The sequence below is a fragment of the Myotis daubentonii genome, chromosome 1 (assembly GCF_963259705.1).
Source record: "Myotis daubentonii chromosome 1, mMyoDau2.1, whole genome shotgun sequence".
NCBI classification, from domain to species: domain Eukaryota; kingdom Metazoa; phylum Chordata; class Mammalia; order Chiroptera; family Vespertilionidae; genus Myotis; species Myotis daubentonii.
In genome coordinates this window covers 143,445,495-143,468,740 of record NC_081840.1, presented here as the reverse complement: position 1 = coordinate 143,468,740, position 23,246 = coordinate 143,445,495, and the positions used below count along the sequence as shown (strand labels likewise).

Here is a 23,246-nt window from a genome sequence, read left to right as displayed (position 1 = left end):
CCCACCATAAGAGCTGCTGCAAACTGAGAAGCAACCACTACTGTGACTAATTGAGCAACTGCAGCACAAGGAAAAACTGCCACCCAAGGATCAGCCCCTGCACGACTCAAAATCTAGATGAGTGGGTGAGACCATAAATGGTCAGACAAAGAATCCTCCAAAGGAAAGAAAAGGAGGGCCCCCAACAAAAGGGGCTAAATGAAAAGAGGCATGCAACATGTCAGAAAAAGAATTCAGAATAAGGGTCCTAGAGTGCATAAACAGGTTGGAAGAAAAAATCAACAACGAATGTAAGAATCAACAAGAAATGGATGAAAAAAAAATTACTTATGTAAGAATCAAGAAGAAATAAAGAGTGATATAACTGCAATAAAAAACACCATGGACAGTTTCAAAAGTAGGCAAGGAGAAGCGAAGGACCAAATTAGCCAATTGGAAGACAGGGAAGCAAAACACACCCAAACTGAACTGCAATTGGAGAAAAAAAATTCAAAGAGAGGAGGAGAGCCTAAGGGAGCTATAGGACAACATGAAACGAAGCAACAGATGAATAATAGGGGTGTCAGAACAACAGAAAGAGGAACAAGGATTAGAAAACCTTTTTGAAGAAATAATGTCAGAAAACTTTCCTGCAGTAGGGAAGAAAAAAGTCACACAAGCACAGAGAGTCCCAAGCAAGATGAACCAGAAAAGACCCACAAGACACATCATAATTACCATGGCAAATGTTCAGGACAAAGAGAGAATCTTAAAGGCTTCAAGAGAGAGACGGTAAGTTTCATACAAGGGATCTCCCATTAGATTATCAAATGATTTCTCAACAGAAACACATCAGGCCAGAAAAGAATGCACGGAAATTTACAAAGTGATGCAAAGCAAGGGACTGAATCCAAGAATACTCTATCCAGCAAGGCTATCATTCAAAACTGAAGGGGAAATAAGAAGCTTCACCAACCAAAAAAGACTAAGGGAGTTCATTATCACCAAGCCAGCAATGCAAGAAATGCTAAAGGGACTGGTGTAAGAAGGAGAAATAAAAAGCTAAGAAAGAAAACAGGCACAAAAATAAAAATGGCTCAAAACAAGTACCTTTCAATAATAATTATAAAGGTAAATGGACTAAATGCTCCAATCAAAACACATTGAGTTGCTGAATGGATAAAAAAATATGACCATACATTTGTTGTCTACAAGAGACCCACCTCAGAAGTAAGGAGTCAAACAGACTGAAAGTGAAGGGATGGAAAAATATCTTTCAGGCAAATGGAAATGAAAAAAAGCTGGGGTAGCAATACTTATATCAGACAAAATAGACTTCAAAGTAAAGTCCATACAAGAGATAAAGAAGGCTACTTCATACTACTAAAGGAATTGATACAACAAGAAGTTATAACCCTGATAAACATATATGCACCCAATGTAGGAGCACCCAAATACATAAAAAAAAAACTCCTAGAAGATAGCAAGGGAGAGATCGACAACAATACAATCATAGTAGGGGACTTCGACACGCCACTGAAATCCCTGGATAAATTTGCTAGAAAAAAACTCAGCAAAGAAACAGCAATCCTAAATGACTCACTAGATCAGATGGACTTAATTAACATCTTCAGAACATTTCACCTCATACTGGCAGAATATACGTTCTTCTCAAGTGCACATGGGACATTTTCAAAAATAGCCCTCATATTGTTTCACAAGCAAAGTAGAGACAAATTCAGGAAGATTGAAATCATACCAAGCATCTTCTCAGACCACAATGGCAGAATATTAGAAAGAAACTACAATAAAAACCACCCAAATGACTCAAAAACTTGGAAGCTGAATATCATGTTATTAAATATTGATTGGGTTACCAATGAGATCAAAGAAGAAATTAAAAATATCCTGGAAAATAATGACAATGAAAACTCAACAATCCACATCCTATGGGACACAATGAAAGCAGTCCTGAGAGGGAAGTTTGTAGCTCTACATGCCTACCTCAAAAAAGCAAGAAAAAATGGTAGTAAAGCATCAAACTCTACATCTCAAAGAATTAGAAAGAGAGCATCAAGAAAAATGCAGAGTAAGCAGAAGGAAGGAGATAATAAAGATTAGAGCAGAAATAAAAAAAAAAATACATAAAATCAATGAAACCACGAGCTGGTTCTCTGAAAGGATAAACAAGATTGATGAACCTCTACCCAGGCTAACCAAGAAACAAAGAGAGAGGACCCAAGTAAACAAAATCAGAAATGACAGAGGTGAAATAACAACAGACCCCACAGAAATACAAATGATTGTTAAAAAATACTATGAACAACTCTACTCCACCCAACTAGACAACCTGGAAGAAATGGACCTATTCCTAGGAAAATACAATCTTCCAAAACTCAATCAGGAAGAATATAAAAATCTCAATAGGCCAATAACTATGGAAGAAATTGAAGCAGTCATCAAAAAGCTCCCAGAAAACGAAAGCCAGAGCTAGACGGCTTCACAGGGGGGTTTTACCAAATATTCAAGGAAGAACTAAAACCTATCCTCCTCAGACTATTCCAAAAAATCAAGAGGAAGGAACACTTCCAAGCTTATTCTATGAAGACAGCATCACCCTCATACCAAACCAGGTAAAAACAAAACAAAGAAAGAGAATTACAGGCCAATACCCCTCATGAACATAGATGCCAAAATCCTCAACAAAATCTTAGCAAATGACATCCATCAGTACATCAGAAAGTTCACAAACCATGACCAAGTAGGATTTATCCCAGGGATGCAAGGGTGGTACAACATCCGCAAGTCAATAAACGTGACTCATCACATAAACAAATTGAGAGGAAATAAACCACATGGTCATATCAATTGATGCAGAAAAAGCATTTGACAAAATCCAACAACCATTTCTGATAAAAACTCTCAGCAAGGTGGGAATAGAAGGATCATTCCTCAACATAATAAAAGCCATATATGACAGGCCCACAGCCAACATCATACTCAATGGGCAAAAGCTAAAACCATTTCCCTTAAGAACAAGAAAAAGACAGGAATGCCCACTCTCACCACTCCTGTTAGACATAGTACTGGAAGTATTAGCCATTGCAATTAGACAAGAAGAAGAAATAAAAGACATCCAGATTGGAAAAGAGGAAGTAAAACTGTCCTTATTCGCTGATGACATGATATTGTACATAAAAAACCCTAAAGACTCCAACAAAAAACTATTAGCCAGAAAAGGGGCCCTAAAGGGGCCCCAGATTGCGAAAGGGCACAGGCCTGCTGATGGACCAGGCCTCTAGTTGTATAATATTTTGATCATGACTTTTATTTTTTCCTAATAGTCTTGTTTTTCATCAATGACCTTGAAAATAAAATGATCCTCTAGTAAGAATCATTCTACAAGCTCAACTCAGTGATGGGAGTGATGGAAACTAACATACTGAAAGGAGAAATTTGCCACCTTCCTTCCTGAAATCTAAAGAACAAGCTGCTATTAGGGGAAGAAGGGAAAACACATACACTGCCTGTAACCAGTGTTTCATTTGCAGTAAAATGAAATAAAGCATATTAAAGGGCAAAAAAATCCTGGTAAAATTGCCTGATTTGTTCTGATCTATATGCTATGTCGGGTCTTGCACCTTCTCCAATCCTGTCTAGACGCTGTTCTTCTTCAAGGTGTTTTGCCCTATTTATTTGCATTTGTCGTCGCACTCTTAATCCTTCTTGTTTCCTCCACTCTGCTCTAGCTGTCATTTCTTCACATTTCTTTAGAAGTACTTTGAATTCTTCCTCCAGCTGAGCAGTATTATCTTCAGGGCTATGATTACTTGTTGAAGCTGCAAGAGGCTCCTCAGACTGCATGAATAAAAGAATAGAGTTTGGTTATGAAGATATGGACACCGTTCTGAATTTTTTTTTTAATTTAAGTTCTTCATAGTTTAACCACATGAAATTCTGAAACAAATCCAATTGCAATAAAATGTTATCTGCACTGTTCTAGAGTCTTAAAATGTGGGACCTTGAGTTACTCAGAATCAAGGCCAAAGTGAGAATGACCAGGAATCCCAAAAATATATTAACTATCCTTGTCTTTGCCACATAACGTCTGCACTTGCTTTTAGACTCTTTCTTTTCTATGACATTTCCATGTCTCTCCTCCACAAAATGACTATACGTTGCCTCTTAGTAGAAAGTCCCATTCTTCTTTCCCCATCTTAACACCTCAGAATCTTTAAAAACATTTTAGGGATATCATATTGAAGTATTCAGGACTGATTCACCAAATGCCTCCAAAAATAGCACTTTCAAAATAGATTAATTAATGAATCTGATATATTTGGATTCTACTGCCATAAGTCTCTTACTGAACTACAAACTTTTGATGCTAATTTGAATTGCATTTCATGATGAGATGATTCCCTGGTTTACTGAGAAATCGCATCTCTCCCTGTAAAACTTTAGCAAGAGGAGCCCTATATTTTTCAGAACCGATAAAATGGGGGAGGGGGCTTGATTCAACAGTGCTATCTTGAAATTCTTTGTTACATCCCACAACATAAGGGAACAGACTAAACAAAAACAACACCATCAATAACAACAAACTTGCTGGAATGTCAATGATAACAACTTGGGAAGAACTACTTTCCTTTCGATACAATGATTCTTTGGTAAGACAAGGTGAGTGATTCCGAGTTCTTGAAGCATGTCTCCAGATTGTTTGGCACTTGTCCATGAAATAGGTGCTGGCCTGAGTGCTCGCTGGGTTGCGGTGAATAGGATATGTTGACTGTTGTGTAACTGCTATGTCTGGGTGCCATCTGACTTTGTCCCTAAGGGAGCTGACCCTGGGAAACCACCACCATGTTGTGAAGAACGAAGCAGCCCAGGCCACATGGTCAGTCCTCACACAGGTATCCAGCTGAGACTGCCCCAGTGAAGGTCCCAGCCAAAAGCCTTCTGCAACTGTCTAACCAGAGAGGGAACCAGCCTCAAGATGATTCCACTTCCCCGCTTCACGTCATACCAGCTGGTGGAAAGGAAATGAGGTGGCCTCACTGCAGATTTCTGAACAAAGTAAATGCTATTTTAAGATAGGAGGTTTGGAAATGGTTTATTAAACAGCAAGAAATAACTGGCACAGATACTGATAGAACAATGGAGTGCTGACACTAAGAAAGAAACACACACTCATGGGAATGCCTCTGAACAGGAGGTAGGTGGAACCCGACATAATGTCGTGAAGCGTGAAAATGAACACCAAGAGGGCCTCCAAGAAACCCTGAGTGGAGCCCTCATGGCTCCTGAGGAGGCTCACAGCAAGGGCTTCTGGGCAAGTGCAAAAGTGACACTGAATGAAGATGAGAGAGATTCTCGCTAGGAAGCCACTGAAATTGAAATCAATGAGAAAGATAAGCTAAGAAAGACAATTAACAATAAAAGAACCTGGATTTATGGCTTTCAAGTACCCACTTCCCATTCACAGCTGCTCCTTCATGTCCATTTGTCAAATAATGCGAAAGTAGAGAAATGGCTTTCTGGGCTAACATCAAATCCAGCAAAACATGGTCTAAGGATGAAGCCATGACATATGAAAGTCCTAAAGATCTCAGAAACATTAACGTGGTGCCTCAAATTCCATCAAGGATTTTCAGAATGTAAGAATTTAAGGGCACTGTCCTACAACACCTCCAGGAAGCCCCAGGTGAAGAGCTTATCTGAAAACAATTTGTAAGGTGGCTTTTCTAATGCCATGAACCCCAATTAAATTCACAGGAAACTCAAAGCTCCTAAGCGAATTGTAGCAGCACAAACCCTGCCTGCTAGCACCTGAAGGGAGACCAACACAGTACACAATAAAAAGAGGCCTGTGGATTTCAGATGTTCTACAGGGAGGACGCAGTCTGAGACAAGAGCTGTAAGCACAGGTCATTTCTTATGAAAAGGACAGAGCAAAGGCTCAGAGGGCACAGCCAAGGTCCCCAGAGAAGCATTCCATGGTTAGGAATAGGTTTTCCTTTCCTCAGTGAGGAAACAGACAACACTATGAAATCATTTTAAATCTCAGTGGAGAAACCAATGCAATGTCCTTTGGCATCATTTAAATACAAGGTCTCCTCTAGCTTACTTCAAGCTTGCTTGTATTTTATTCCACAATGTTTCTCCACTGAAACAAACTGGCTGTAAAATTTTGAGATTTCATATTGAGACATTTATTTTTTCTTTTAATATTTTTTAATCCTGGCCCAAGGATAGTTTTCCATTGATTTGTTTTAGGGAGAGTGAAAGAGAGAAGGAAAGAAACATCAATAGCCAGGGAGGAGCCTGCAACCTGATCAAGGTATGTGTCCTTGATCAGAACCAAACCCCGTCTATCCACTGAACCAAACCAGCTAGTGCTCAAATTGAGACATTTCTGAAGAGGAATGATGACAGTCCAGATTTTAATCTTCTCCTCCCCAGGCATTGAGTCTATGAAATATGAGTTAAACACAATGAAGAAAATGGCTAATTCAGCAGATCCTGTGACCAGGATTCCATGGAATGGAAGTGAAGTGGGAGGCATATGGTTAAAGGTTAAAGGTTTGAATGGAGAAAAAAAGTAATGGGTATTATCCCATCATGTTACAGGGTCAGCAAAACATAAGCTGGCCACAGGTTTTATCAAGATTAAAAACATCTCCAAAAAACATTCCACTACACTGACTTTTTTCTTATTATACTAGAGGCCCGGTGCACAAAAATTTGTGCACTCGGGTGGGTCCCTCAGCCCACCCTTTGTCCTCTCGCAATCTGGGGCCCCTTGGGGGCCCCTTCCCCTGGCTGCTGACACCAGTTTTCCTCCGGTGCCCGGAACCCAGGCCTTTGCTCTTCGCTGGGAGGGGCCCACACGGTGGGCAAGGGGCTTAGCTCTTTTAAAAATACTTCTGAATGTTTGGTAAATAACCCTGTAGGAATCTACTTTCTGAAACATGCTGGTGGTTAAGGGCTGATTTGGGTAATCAACAAAATGTATGTTAAAATCCTAATCCCCAGAACCTCAGAATGTACCTGTATATGGAGATAAGATCTTTAAAGAGGGGATTACATTAAATTGTGGCAGTTTCAGTGGGACCCTTAGCCCATCTCACTGAAGTCCTTATAAGAAGAGGAATGTTGGGGTCCAGCCCCAGCAGGTCCAGGGGTTCCCAAAGAAGGAATGACACAGAGGCAGCATTCAGGTTATCATCATAGCCAGGTTCTCTTTTTATTGTCCTGTTACATCTATATTTATACTATTTGATCCTATAAACATGCCTCTATAAGCTTTTTTTTTTTTTTGCATCGGGTCCATTTATTGGGGGGTCAGTCAAAGGGGGAGCTGGCTAGGGTGGGGTAGGGCAGCAGCTTGTCTGGCCCCCGAGAAACCCAACTTAAGTCCAGAGCCTCGAGGGCTTAGAAGCCAAAGTCTTCCTCCACCTTTATCTGCACGGGGCCAGCTTCGGAGTCAGCGGGACTCCTGCCCAGTGCCCTTCCTATGGCACTCGCCGCCTCTTCCAACTGCTGGGCCCCTCGCCAGGGGCCGGGCTGCTGGCTTCTGTGGGCGCTGGCGTCCTCCTGGGCGGGGACAGCCCCTCTTTCTCTGGAGGCTCGTTCTCAGCGTTGCCTGGGTTGGGGGCGTCTCTGCCCTGGCTGCCCTCGTCCTCCAGTAAGATGGTGAACTGGCTGGCCCGGTAGTTGTCACTGTAGGAGTCCAGCACTTTCATGAGGAACCTCCGCTCCTGCTGGAGTCTCCATGTTATCCTCTATATCATCTGATGGAGCCTGTTCAGGACCCCCTCCTTCGCCTGCTCAATCTCCCTGCAGCGCCGATCCAGCGCCTGGTACTTCCTGCGATTGAGTTCCTGTTGGCGCCGCCCTTGCTGGCCTCAGGCTGCCTCCTCCTCTTCGTCTCACTCCTGGAGGCTGGAGCTGCCCAGACCCCCAGACACGAACTCCACTTCGGTCTCAAGCTCGCTCTCCAGGATGTGACCACCTTCAGCGGAGGCAGCGCCAGCTCCCAGCCGGGAGGTGCTGAGAACTCCTCAAAGCCCACCGCTGCCATGGACCCCTCTCTCTGCTCCAGCTCCATTTCTCCCTGGCTCCCGACGCAGAACTTCCAACCTTGCAAGCCTCTAGTTTAAAGTGGCTTGCGAAACTACAGCCCATCTGATTTCACAGCCAGGCACCCAGGCCCTGGCCGCTAAGCCTCCTGGGAGTTGTAGTTCTCTATTTCCGGCTTGCCTCCCTCGCCCCACCCCCACCCCAGTCCCAACTGAAAGGCCCTGCTGGCTGGTCTAACCTGTGGCCAGGCATCTGAGTCACCTCGGGTCTTTATTCCTGTCCCGACACCATGCCATCTGACCATGGAGACTCTCCTCTTGCGAGGCCCCTGGGTCTCCTTCTGGGTCTCCTCAGCCCAGGCACTGGATTGCGTACCACAGCTGCAACTCAGCCCCGGGCCCTGGGTCTCCTTCTGGGGCCTGGCTGCGTCGCCCCTAGGGTCCAGATGGTGTCCCCAGGCAGCTATGCAGCCTGGCCTCTGGCCCCACCTCTGGGTGTTCTCCCATCACTGGTGATCAGTGATCTGAGAAGCCAGGCAGACATCCACCTCTTCCCTGCCCCACCCAGCTTCTCCCATTACTGGCCCAGGGCCGGTAAAGGCGGCCAGGTTCTCTTATCACAGAAGCTGGCTAAGGAGGCCTGGCTTCTCTGAGCAAAGGCAGCTCGGTTCTCTGGCTCTTGGCTGCCGCCTGGGTTTCCGATTGCAGTCAGCGGCAGGCAGCTTCTTCCCTCCTTCCCCTTTCGCCTCCCAGCATTGCGCCTATGTTGGCAGTTAACTGCCAATCTTAGTTGGCAGTTAATTTGCATATAGCCCTGATTAGCCAATGAAAAGGGTATCGTCGTACGCCAATTACCATTTTTCTCTTTTATTAGATAGGATAAAACAAGTGATAATGTGCAAGATGTCTGGGAAAGAGTACTCATAAAATTTGATTTGGTACTGGCATAAGGACAGACTTTCCCATCCATGAAGTAGAAGGGAGAATTGCAGCATCAACCCTCACCTTTATGGCCAAGTGCTCCTGTCAAGAGTGCCAAATTAAATCAGATATGAGTAGTCTTTTTAACAATTTGTACTGTGACAACTTAATATCCTCATGCAAATGAATAAAATTAGACCTGTACATCATACCACATATCAAAATTAACTCAAAATGTAAAAGCTATAACTATGAAATTCTTACAAGTAAAGATATGTGTATATCTTCAAGACTGGATTTGAGTATTTTTTAGATGTGAAAGCAACAAGACAAAAATCGATCAACTGAACTTCATCAAAATAAAAAATTTTTGTGCTTTAAAAGACACCATCAGGAAAAAGAAAAGGTGAGCTACTGAATGGGAGAAATATTTGAAAATTCTTTGTCTAAGGGGTTTGTATCTCTAGAACTAAGACCTCTTAAAATGCAATAATATAAGACAATCCACACCCTCCCCAGCACTTTGCATTTGTTGATTTGTTGATGATAGCCCTTGTGACAGGTGTGAGATGATTCCTCATTGTTGTTTTGAATTGCATTTCTCAGATGATTAGTGACTTTAAGCATGTAATAATATGTCTCTTGGCCTTCTGTGTGTCCTCTTTCTAAAAGTATCTATTTAGGTCCTTTGCCCATATTTTGATTGGATTGTTTATCTTCCTTTTGTTAAGTTGTGTGAGTTTCTTGTAACTTTTGGAGGTTAAACCCTTATCTGAAATAGCATTGCCGAATATGTTCTCCCCGGCAGGGGCTTTCTTGTTTTTTTGTTGATGGTTTCTTTTGCTGTACAGAAGTTTTTTATTTTGATGTAGTCCCATTTGTTTATTTTCTCCTTAATGTCCATTGTCCTAGGAGATGTATCGGTAAAGATATTACTACAACATATGTCTGATGTTTTGCTGCCTATGGATTCTTCTGAGATTTTAATGGTTTCCTGTCTTACATTTAAGTCCTTTAACCATTTTGAGTTTGTTTTTGTGTATGGTGTAAGCTGGGGATATAGTTTCTTTTTTTGCATGTATCTGACCAAATGTCCCAGCACCATTTATTGAAGAGACTGCCTTGACTAAAAGGAACCCTCCTGCACTGCTGGTGGGAATGTAGACTGGTGCAGCCAATGTGGAAAACATTATGGAGTTGCCTCAAAAAGTTAAAATGGAACTCCTATTTACCCCAGGAATCCCACTTCTAGGAATATATCCCAATAAACCAGAAACACCAACCAGAAAGGATATATTCACTCCTATGTTCACAGCAGCAAAATTTACAATAGCTAAGATTTAGAAACAGCCTAAGTGCTAATACGCAGATAAATGAATTGAAAATTGTGGTACATCTACACAATGGAAAACTACACTGGTATAAAAAAGAAGGAACTTTTACCATTTACAGCAGCATGGATACAACTGGAGAGCATTATGCTAAGTGAAACAAGCCAGTCCGAGAATGATGACTATGATATGGTATCACTCAGACATACAGTATAATGATCAACGTAAACTGATGCTCGAAAATATATCCAAAAACAACTGACAGGTGTGGGGTTAGAGATCAACCAAAGGATTTGTATGCATGCACATTAGCATAACCAACTGACAAAGACACTGGGTCTGTGGAGGTGGGCCCTCGAGGGGGGCGAGTAGCCAGGGGTAGGAACAGTCAATCTGGCAAAAAGGAGACATATGTAATACTTTAAACAAGTAAAAAAAAAGATAATCCAATTTAAAATGGGCAAAGAAATTGAGTAGACAGATATTCAAAGAAAATATACAAATGGTTATTAAGCATGTGAAAAGATGGTCCACATCATTAGTCAATAGAAAATTGCGAATGAAAACCAACACTAAGATTCTACCTAATACCCACTGGGATGGCTAGGGGATTGCCAAGGGCGGAGGTAAAAAAGGAGACATATGTAATACTCTTTGTAATACTTTAAGGAATAAAAAAATACATTAAAAAAAAAGAAAATTGCAAATCAAAACCAACACTGAGATGCCACTTCATACCCACTAGGATGGCTACAATCAAAAGACAAGTAATGACACATTGACAAGAATGTGGAGAAACTGGAACCCTCACACACTGTCAATGAAAATGCAAAATGGTGCAGCCACCGTGGAAAACAGTCTGGAAATTTCCCGAAGGTTAAAGATATGCTCCAGCGATTCCATTTATCACTATATTCCAAGAGAATGAAAACATATATGCACATAAAAACTTGGACATGAATGTTCATCGCAGTATTTTTAACAAACCAGAAGTGGAAATAACCCAAAGGTTCATCAAATGATGAGTAAATTTAAAAATATGTAATCACTTCATACGATGAAATGTTGTTCAGCAATAAACAGAAATGAAGTATCGGTGATAAATGCTACAAGACAGCAGCACCTTGACAACGTTCTGCTTCATAAAATAGCAGTCCTGAAGGAGCACTTATTGTTTCATTCCACTGATAAAAATGTGCAGAATAGACAACTCTAGGGAGATTGAGAGGGCAGTAGTGGTTCTCTAGGGCTAGGAAGAGTGAGGAAGTGGAAGTTGGCACAGGGTGGTTGCTAAAGGGCACAGGGCTACTTTTTAGGGGGATGAAAATGTCCTCAACGTGATTGTGATGATGACTGTGTAACTCTTTGAATACAGAAAAAGCCACTGAATTGTACACTTTAAATGAGTGACCTGCATGGTATGTTCATTATGTCTCAATCAAGCTGCTTCCAAAAACTTTGTGATTTGGTGCTGGTGCCAGGCTTTAAGACATGGAGGTTAACAGTAGGCCCTTTTATGGAAAAGTGATAAAGAAAAATGCTGTCTTTTCCCCTAATGACAAGTCTTTAAAATAAACAGAAACATCTATATTTCATTGTTCAAAACATTGAATGATATCTATTTCCCCAAATTAGGTATTTTGGGGTCCCCACACTGATTTATAATTACCTCCTGTATTAACCTGCTAGTCTGCATTCCCATTCCTGTTAGACTTGGTCTTAAATCTCTGGGGAAACTGAGGTCTTCATTCAAATTCCTTTTTGGCATGTTTAAGGGTTCCTGAAATCTGCAGAAATGTACAAAAGAAAAGTGTCAAATTCTTTCAGAGTAAATATTTAATAATTATTTAGACAGATATTATGTTCCTTCATATAAAATACACAAATCTACAAATTATGATCCTCTTATTTGTCCCAATCTAAATTTGTTTGAAAACATACCAGCTAAATTATAATCTTATATGAATAAGATGAAAAACAAGTCATGACGTGTGTGATATAGAGTTAATATAGTAACTGTATAGAGCTCTTATAAGTAAGTAATTATTAATATTCATTTTACTATGTTAATATAAAACATGAACCTGTTATCAAATATCAACTAAAAACCAGAGATAAGTATCTAAGGTGAAGAAGAAAAGAATAATGATATGTGAATATTTTGGAAAGACACAAAATACCTTTTGGTACCTACTGACAGCAGTCTACAAGAAGGAAAGAAAAGTACCAACATCAACCAGATCATTCAAAGTAGAAGGAGAAGCAGGAAAGAAAACTCTTTGAAGTCTGAGTGGAAGGGGAAATGGGGAAGGAGAAGGGCTTTAGAAGAAGTGAAGTCAGAGAGATAATGTGTAACAGTCTCCTCAAGTCTGCTTTAAGAAGAGATCTTTGCTAGCACAAAGTTAACAAAATGAAAGGGCTATGAAATAAAGTAGAGCAAGACAGTTAAGTGAGAGGAAAAGCACTGATGATGAGAATCAGAGAACAAACTTAAGAACTCAGCCAATAAACTGAAAGGAAGCCATGTGGGGCTTCCCAGGTATGGGAAAAATGCTGTTGTGTTTCTATGAGAGGTAAAAACAGGATTACCCAACTTCTTCTTTAGGTCATACGGACATTTTTGTATGTAAGATATCTTTTATAACTAAACAAAGACAGAAAGATAAGCCGAACCAAGATATTAGCCTATTTGTATGCTGAAGGGACGCACACTAGGAAAAGAAGATCAGCAGACAGAGAAGATATTATGCAGAAATAAACATTCAAGCTAGACGTGGAACTTGCAGGTGACAGGATATGCAAAAGGCATCCTCATTATGGTTTTAGAATCATTCAAGTGTAAGTATAATATCATAGCCCTCAAAACAGTTTCACATTGTGCTGTGAGTTTCTGCAGACAATTTTTAAGTAGGATAATTTGTTTAATTATGAAAATTACAGATAGGAAATAAACTTTTATTTTGGTTTTAATAAAGTAAGTGACTGATGAATCTTAATTCATGGTAGAAATGATCTGAGCTATAATTTTACCTGGCCATTGATTTTTCTAGATCACTCTTTTGCTTCATGGCTTCATGCAAGCTCTGTTGCAGAGACATGGTTAAATCAATGTACTTCTTGGATGCTTCCTTTTCATGATGACACTTTGAAAAAAATTTAAAGAAAATTATTTGTGGGAATCTAGAGATTTGCCTTTCTTTCCTAAAAGTGTGATTTCTCCTGGGTTCATGAATAATATGTGTGGACAAGTTTATGAAATGTAGTAGAGGGGTTTATAAACTAGATGCCAATCAGTACAGATTTTAAGAAAAATGACTTCTTACAGCAGCTTAAATTGACTTTACATTTCCACCAAATTCTTTCTGGAACTAAAATTGCCGAAATTTGTTCAAAAAGAGGTTTTGAAATATAAAATAGTAAGTGCTAAAATACTTTTTAAGGCTACATTGACGTTTTAGTTTCAAAAGGTGCCCTAGATACATTTTCATCAATAGGTCAAGATATTCCAGGTTGTATTAAACCACAGCTTACTAAGGTCATCTTTGAAAAATTCCCATGCAGTTCCCATTACCTTATGATGATAATCTGACTTTGAATGAGATAAAGACTCTCATTCTCTGTAAGTTTTCTTCCATAGGTTTCAGTTTCTCCTTTTCTATTAAACACTTTTCTCTTTAAATAAAGCGTCTTCTCTATATTATATAGTAAACATAACTTCTACTTGATTTGTGTAGCTTTTTCTATCGTCCTATTGTCCCCTTCCATTAAACTCTAACATTTTTACTAAAAGGTCTCATCTGCATATATTCATATTTTAACCACTCATTCTTTTGTATAAGAATCAGAATTTCGATCCTATAATTGCACTAAAAAATGTTGAGGATCATCTTTTTTAGTCCTTTAATGCTTTACTTCTCAACAGAAACTGATAACAATGACGACATCCACTCTCTCCATCTGGTTCTCCATCCACAGTGCATTTCTAAACAGTGACCATGATGTCCAGTCCTCGACGCTTTCAATTCCATTTTTATTTATCTTTATCTTTATTTTTGCTTGTTTTGAGGGATATGAAGTGGTAGCATGGTTATTTGCCTATATTTCTTCACCTGTTGAAAGCCATGTACTAGAACTACATTGCAGTTGAATATTTAAGGTAATAACTAAAATCTGATGTTTTGAATATTTAAGTTAAAGATATGGCTAGAGATTATATACTTGTCATATGAACATATGTATATAATCAATACAACAGTAATTATGAGGACTTTCTAAAAGACAGGAAGATAATAGCATCAACCTAAGAATCCCTAAATGCAGAAAGCTGATAAGATCAAAACTGATAATATCAAATTCAGACAGATGTAGAAGAGGAATACTACACAAAAAGGAATTAGGGGAGCTCCAGTCTAGCAGCAGATACAGACAGTGTTAATCTAAGAGGATCCTTTTTAACCTTTTATTATAGAGATTATCTAACCAGAAGCAGAAGAAGATAGAATATTGTGTTGATCCTCCATAGTTCGTCATCCAGGTTCACAATTTTCTTTTTTTTTTTTTCCTATATGACTTCTCTCTTTTTTTTTTTTTCTTTCCATCCACATGTATCCCTTCTATGGTCTCTTCCATTGCTACACAATCCCTCACATTACAGAAATTACCACAGTGTTGTCAATGTTCATGGGTTTTCTCTATTATTTTTTTCTTTTTCACTCCACCCCTACACCACACCCCAACAGCATCAACACTACCAACAGACAAGTACCATATGATTTCACTCAGAAGTGGCATTTAACGAGCAACCAAGAAAAATAGAGACACAATTATAGAGATCAGTCTATTTCTTTTTAAAAATCCTATCAGAGATCCATAAACCTCAGCAGGTCAAACCAGGATCCCTAATCAATATTTCAGCCTTGACCCCTGTACTAAGGTCACCTGTACTTTATATTTCTTTCTCTCTTCTTGCTTCCATAGACAATATCCTCAGCCACATACTCATAATCCATGAGCGATACGGATCACCTTTGTAGATAGCTGATCTGGTACATTTTATGTTGGTTCTTATTGGTGCAACTTTGAGTGTATGACTGTTATGTTCTTAATTTGGGGGCGCCTTTACCCTTAGGATGTTGACCCACATTCTGTGTCTTGTTTTTCTCTTATAATGCAAATGTTTTTTACAAGCAATATATTATCAATTATTGGCCTTTAAAAAATAATAATAGTTTCCTATTCCATAGAGACCTGACCTACGGAAGTCTCCTGAACTTCTTTTCACTGGCTTACTCAACTATATTCTTTGAAGTCTTGAAAAATCTAGAGCTACCTTCTTGCTAATTTTGACTCCTCACCTCATCCCTGTGTTGTTCAAATACGTAGGTTTGAATCCCAAGACCACCAGTGATATAAAAGCATTTAATTTTATCCTAACAATAGTTAAGCTGAAATATTTTCAATGTACACAAAGACAGGCACCCTCATATCAAATAATAGCCTCCACAGACTAATTATACTCAGAAAGACAAGTTTCTCCTTCATGAAGAAATCAAAACCATGTGAAATTAGGGGCTAACTTTTTCTCACAGACTAGATGACAAGTGCTGGAAAAAAATGAGTTCAGTGAGAGTTCAAACAGTGAGAGTACATTTCATGGAAAAGGAGAGGTTGAGAACCAGGTCTGAATAGATGAAGCATTAGGCCAGGGAACAGAAACTGAAAAGACAGCCTAGACAGCAAGCGTAAAGGTGAAGAGTTGCTGAAATCAGTCCAGTTATCTCCCAGGGTTAAAATCCAATGGACAGGATGGGAAAACCTACGTTCCACAAAAACTTGTGCACTCATGATCATAGTACAATTATTAATAGCCAAAACGTGAACGCGACACAAAGGTCCCTCAACTGATGGATAAATGGTTGAGCAGCACAATGAAATATAGTTCAGCAATAAAAATAAATGAATAAAATATTTATATCTGTTATAATGTCAATGAACCTTTAAAATGTGACATCAAATGAAAAATGCCAATCACAAAGAACTGCAATTTGTGTGATTACATATATATATGTGTGTGTGTATATATATATATATATATATATATATATATATATACACACATACATATATGTATATATATGTGTGTGTATATATATATCCTATCTAATAAAAGAGAAACATGGTAATTGGCGTACGACCGCTACCCTTCCCATTGGCTAATCAGGGAAATATGCAAATTAACTGCCAGCCAAGATGGCAGCCGGCAGCCAGGCAGCTTGAAACTAACATGAGGCTTGCTTGCTTCAGTGACAGAGGACTCCATCGTTCCCCGTCTGCCGCTGCAGGCCTCTGAGCTGCAGTTTAAAAACACTGTAACAAATATAGAACCTAAACAAAACCCCAGAAACCTGCTTTAGTACGCCGGGCTTCAGCCAGCAGGATCGCAACATTTTAAGCAAAGGCCAGAAACCTACTTTCAGCAGTGGAGGTCTAAGAGCTGGAGCCAAGCCTCAAAGCTAAAGCTGGCCCAGAATAAAAAAAGAAAAAATGGAGCAGTTGGGAGCTTCAGTCACCCCCAGCCTGAAAACAGCCCTCAGCCCCTCACCCAGACTGGCCAGGCACCCCAGTGGGGACCCCCACCCTGAAGGGTGTGTGACCAGCTGCACACAGCCATCTCCCCTCACTCAGGCTGGCCAGGCACCCCAGTGGGGACCCCCACCCTGAAGGATGTGTGACCAGCTGCTAACAGCCATCATCCCCTCACCCAGGCTGGCCAGGCACCCCAGAGGGGACCCCCACCCTGATCCAGGACACCCTTCAGGGCAAACCAGCCAGCACCCACCCGTGCACAGGGCCTCTACCCTATATAGTAAAAGGGTAACATGCCTCCCAGCACCGGGATCAGTGGAGCTGAGAGGCCTCCCGACACCGGGATCAGCGTGACAGGGGGCAGCGCCCAAACCACCTGATTGCCCTGCAGCTCTGTGTGTGACAGGGGGTGGGGCCACAACCTCCCTATCCACCCTGCTCTGTTCATGACAGAGGAAGGCGGCCCAACCCCCTGATCAGCCCTGCTCTGTGCCTGATAGGGGGGAGCTCCCCAACCCCCTGATCTCCCGGCGGTTCTGTGTGTGACAGGGTGTGGCGCCCCAACCCCCTGATTGGCCCTGCTCTGTGTGTGACAGGGTGCAGCACACCCCTCCCTCCCCACGGCCCTGCTCCGTGTTTGACGGGGTAGAGCCATAACCTCCCCATCGGCCCTGCCCTGAGTGTGAAAGTGGCGGTGCCCCAACCCCCTGATCGGCCCTGCTCTGTGCTTGACAGAGGGCAGCGCCCCAACCCCCTGATTGGGCCTGCTCTGTGCGTGACAGGGGGTGGCGCCGCAACCTCCCCATCGACCCTGCCTTGATTGTGACAGGGGACGGTGCCCCAATCCCCCAATTGGCCCTACCCTGAGCATGACTGAGGGTGGCATCACAACCTCCCGATTGCCCTGCTCTGTGCATGACTGGGGGCAGTGCCCCAACTCCCCAATCGGCCCTGCTCTGAGCCCGACCATGGGCTGCACCTAGGGATTGGGCCTGCCCTCTGCCACCCGGGAGCAGGCCTAAGCCAGCAGGTTGTTATCTCCCGAGGGGTCCCAGACTGCGAGAGGGCACAGGCCGGGCTGAGGGACCCCCCTCCCCCCAAGTGCACAAATTTTTGTGCACCGGGCCTCTAGTACATATATATGTATATATATACATATACATATATATATATATATATATATATATATATATATATATATATATATGTATATTATTCAGAATAAGCAAATCAATGGAGACAGAAATTAGGTTGATTGCTGCCCGGTGCAGGGCAAGATGATAAGCTGGTAGCAACTGCTAAGTGGTGTATAGTTGGTGTTTGGAGTGATAAACATATTCTATAATTGATTGAGGTGACAGATGCACAAATTTATGTTTTAAAATATTAAATCGTACAATGGATATTTGCAAATTATATGTGGCTCTCTGAATTGTATCGATACAGTTTTTTTTTTTAATAACATTAGGAGCTCTAGATTTAATGTGCTTAATTGTCTGTTGTGGTTATACATATTACAATGATCTGAATATTTCCATGCTTTCATTTCTAAGTGAGTGAGAATGAAGGCTATGCCTACTTCAATTGGTTACTATAATGACCTTCCTGTACAACTTATTCTGAAATCTATGGAATATGGGTTCACCAAAGTGAAGATAAGACATAAAACAATTTTCTGGAACATTAAATTTAACACTAATTTCTTATTTGATCTGGCTGCCTCATCATGATAATGGAAATATCACTGAAAATACTGTGTTGTAAGGGAAGGAAAGCCTTTTGCCCACTATGAAGAATGATGCATAACTGTCAAAATTCCTAAGGGCAGATATAATAAGAAAAAACATAAACTACAAGTGGCGGAATAAAAGCCAGGGTTTAAGAAATAAGTGCACTATAAAGATAATGAAATTATAATAAATTAATCACAATGAAAATACAAAATAAAGCTACCCATGAAAAGTCATATCCTAAAACACTTTATATTATTTAACCAGCTATAGAGTAACGATGACACGTTCAATTTCATACATACTTGACTACTGATTTCATCTAATTCCTTCTGCAACTCTTGTATTTTATATTGTGAACGCATGTGACGATGTGATTCAATCTTCAGTGAAGCATCCGTCATAAATAGTCTTCTTTGGGAATCAGCCAGTTCTCCTTGATGTTGTCTCAGTGTTCTTTGGGTATCATCCAGTTCTCCTTGAAGTTGTCTCAGTTTTCTTTGGGTATCAGCCAGTTCTCCTTGAAGTCGTCTCACGACTGCCTAGTAAGTAAGATATTTCTCTTACTGATTTTATAAATCACATCATTATTAAATTGTGTTAATGATAGATAAATTCACATGCGGGATTGGGCAAAAGAAGGTTTACAGTTGTGAGTAGGTTACTTACTACTTATAATATTACTCTCCATACTACACAACTAGAAAGCTACTTTTGGCCCACACTGGATATATTTTGTTAGAGTCATATACTATTAACATAAAATGTAACTTTAAAAGTATCATTACCAGACTCAATTCACCTTCTTTTCCTCATATGGACATGCACCTGTTTGCTTACTCAGGTAAAAGTCACAGAAAATGTAATCCTCCTGCCTAATCAGTATTAGGTACTTAGACAGCTGACTCAGCCACACTCTCAATCCCTCCTCCTCCCCTCATGAATCTCAACGCTTTACAATCTACTGACATCACAAAGAAAAATGGGTATGTAAGTGGATCAAGTGGTAGTGAATTCACTATTATGAAACATTTTCTCTTTTTATTTCTTTTTTTAACCATAGGTTTCTATTAATGTCAGAGCTCCTGGAATATTCAATTCACTGCTCAAATCCTTCCAATAGGTTCCTATCTTCAAAGAAAAGTGAAGTCATTCCGAGGGTCTTCAAGGTCTTAGGTAACCTGGCCTTGACCTCCCTCCCTGCTACACATAAATCCCTCCACCCCTCAGTAGACTGAAATAGAGATCCAATGTCAAATTAGTAAATCACAGAGAGCTACAATGCTTTCTGTCTTGAACAAACAGCACAAAATGATAGTAATTAGGCCTTAACATGAGAAATATGAGCAAATTATTTGTAAAAATATTCAAATAAAATTGTAAATAGTATTTGAAAGTCTAAATCAGGTATACATTTGCTAAAACTCACATTTGTCCCAAATTATGATTGAATGAAAATTAGATACCTTTAAAAGATCAAGAGGTCACATGAACATATTATTGAGACTACATATTTCCAAATTTCATTCAAATTGGCATGAATAAAACTAACACTATATCAACCTAAATGTACAAGGAGGAGCCAGGGGAGGAAAGGTACTATGACATACAACACCTACACTTCAGTTCATGTGGGAAATTTGAACTTGATTGTCAAGAAAACCCACTTAATTAAATCTTAATTTGAAAATAATCATTTGAGGCAAGAACATTTCCATTTATCTGCTTCCTAACAATATTAAAATTCGATGACAGAAACACTAAAATTATTATTCTATCAGTATAAGACTTAAGTATTATCAATCTACATCTATTACCAATCTGGAACTTAACCTCTTAAAATTTCCTGGGCAACACAATGTCTCTACTCAAACAAAGCACTTCTCAGGTCTAATGTTCATTTGATGGATACAATGTCTACTTCTAAGATGATAGAACAAACAGCTTTATAATCTATACATTTTTAATATTCACCTGGATTCAACATTTAGCCATTTTCAAATATTGCTATGAACTTTCTTTGAGTAAATTTGAAAATATTTATCTGTCTGGATACTTACATCTCTTTCTGCTTTATCATTTTCATACTGAAGTCTGCCTTCTTTTAAAAGATGGCATTCGTTGATTAATTCCTTACATGTTTCATTCAGCACAAGGCCTTGCTTTTCACTGTTGGCTTGCAATATTTTTATGGTATCCACAAACTGATCTTGGATTCTAATGACTGTCTTTCTTTTCTTCTCAGATTTGTTGTGAGCCCGATCCAGTTGCTGTTGAAGCAACTTATTTTCACTCTGCAGGTGAGATAGCCTCTCCTGTAAAGATTCCTGCTTTCCAATGTCTGCATTCACTTTCCCTTGTTCCTTTTGAGACACATTTTCAGTTTCCTCCTTTTGACACTGTGTTTGGCTTTGGTCTCTTTCTCCATCTTTTAAAACTAATGCCCTTTCTCTGAGAGCATCTCTTGTGTGATGCAACTCAATTTCTAGGCGATTGGATTTGCTTTCAAGTACAGAAAATTTTTGAGAAAGAATCTCAAAGTCACATTTTAGATTAGACATATCAGATTTATTCTTGTCCTGGGAACAAATCCATTCTTCTTTTTCTTTCTTGAAATCAACTTGTAGATATCCTTTTAAAGTCTGGCAGTGCTCATGATCCTGTACAACAGTAGCCCGGCTAGACCTGTGTGATTCACCTTCGGCTTCCAGTCTTCCTCTGTTTTGTCGTTCATCCTCCAGTTTAGAGCTTAGCATTGTAAGATCAGCTCTCAGAAATTCAAGCTGTGCTTTTTGTTGAAATAGTGTTTCTGTTATTGTCTTTTCAAGATGGTCAATATTTTCTTTGACAATCACAATGTCCAAAAAATCTTTTTTTTTCTCCATTTCTGGGTTCTGATTTTTCACTGTGTCTAGTTCCAGTGTTAGCTTGGCAATTTTATTCTTCAACATGCGATTTTCACATAACAGACGTTTTTCTTTTTCTTCACTATCAGAAACCTAAGTAAAAGTAAGGAGACTTTAGCTAACTCATTGAAATGATATTTCATGATAGCCTCTGAAATTAAAGAAACCTTTATGTTTACAATAAAAAGGTTCCAATAGGCGGATATCCCTCATAAAAATTAGAATTGCACCAAACCTCTAACTTTATACAAGCCTACCTCCTCCAAAGTTCAAAAATTAATATAAGTTGTTGGATTTTTTTAAAATGAAATCAAACCACAAGGTACTTTCTAAGAAATCTCAGAATTGGAAAGGGCTTTTTCTGAATCACTACCAACCCAGAATACATTACGTAAAAGATTAATAACTCTAACTACACTTAAAAATTGAGCTTATAAACAGAATATACAGCTACCCCACAGTGAGAGTATTAACCATGCATATACTAGGAGAAACTAAATTTCCTAAAAAAGATCTTTCAATGAATATCTCATAGATAGTCTACTGTTTTAGTACTTTCAGTCATAAAAACTACCTCTACTAATAACTGATCATCTCGGGATTGTCCTAAGCTCTTCTACATCCATCAATGGACCCTTTAGTTCACACAATCTGGAATGGAGAGGTTAAAAAGATAAGCAACTTCTGGATTTTCCCCAGGTTGCTCTTATGAGCGCTTTCTGTCCCCTTTGGTTTGCAATGGTGTTTGGTCAGAATTCCATCTTGTAATATATTGGCATTCTGTTCTTGAGAAAGTCGCCTCTGAGTGTAATTTTGTTCTTCAACAACCTAGGGACATATTTCATTTAGTTTGTGAGCTCATACCTTTAACAACAAGTTCAAAGCTTAGGAACAGCCCCTTAAAAAACTGTTAAAAGAAAGTAGCCTTTTTAAGCATAAGGATCTTTCATCTTCATGAAAAACTCAAATTTTAACTTAAGTGATAGCTAAATTTGTCATTGAGCAAAAATGCAGTATGGTGAAAGAAAATTTATTTATGAACATTTGAGTAATTCCATCACAGTGTCAAGGCAATTTATCCTGTATGTTAACATTTTTTAAAGCCAAAATTAACGTTGCTGTGAATGGTTAAACTCAATTTATCGTCCCCTTCTTCATTTAGAAAACATATACAGAGTATATACTACCTGCCAAGGATAGTAGTAAATTAATAATTTTAGTCCTAAATGTCACAGTTCCTGTTTTGAATGAGATAACATTTTGGGCTTGTTTAAAATGTCTTAATGTACACTAAATAAAAAAGATACAATTATTGATAAAATACTGTTAGATATAAGAAATTTTTACCAAAGATAAATTTACCGTATCCCTTCTTACAGTCTTCAATGGCATCACTTGTGTTCCAGTGGTGTTTGCAACTTTGGGGTTCATTTCAACATTTTTAATAGATTGCCTTTCTTTTTTCCTTGACTGCCCTGTATTCTTCTTGCTTAACAGATCAACTTTTTGTCTCTTCTCTTTTTCTTCTTGTAAGGTTAATCTGCAGTTAAACACAATCAAAGCTGTGATCAACATAAAATGTACTGTTATATTTATATGATATCTTATGTAAACCTCATGGCAACCACAAAACAAAAATCTCCAGCAGATTCACAAAAGATAAAGAGCAGGAACCCAAAGCCCACTACGGAAATCTTCAATTCAAAAATGAAC

The 23,246-nt window shown here is 39.5% G+C and overlaps 1 pseudogene; it reads right to left on the bottom strand.

Moving 5' to 3' along the window:
• Positions 1–7,323: 7,323 nt before the first annotated feature.
• On the bottom strand, positions 7,324–8,062 carry LOC132226888 (TCF3 fusion partner-like; annotated as a pseudogene).
• Between the last annotated feature and the right edge of the window lie 15,184 nt (positions 8,063–23,246).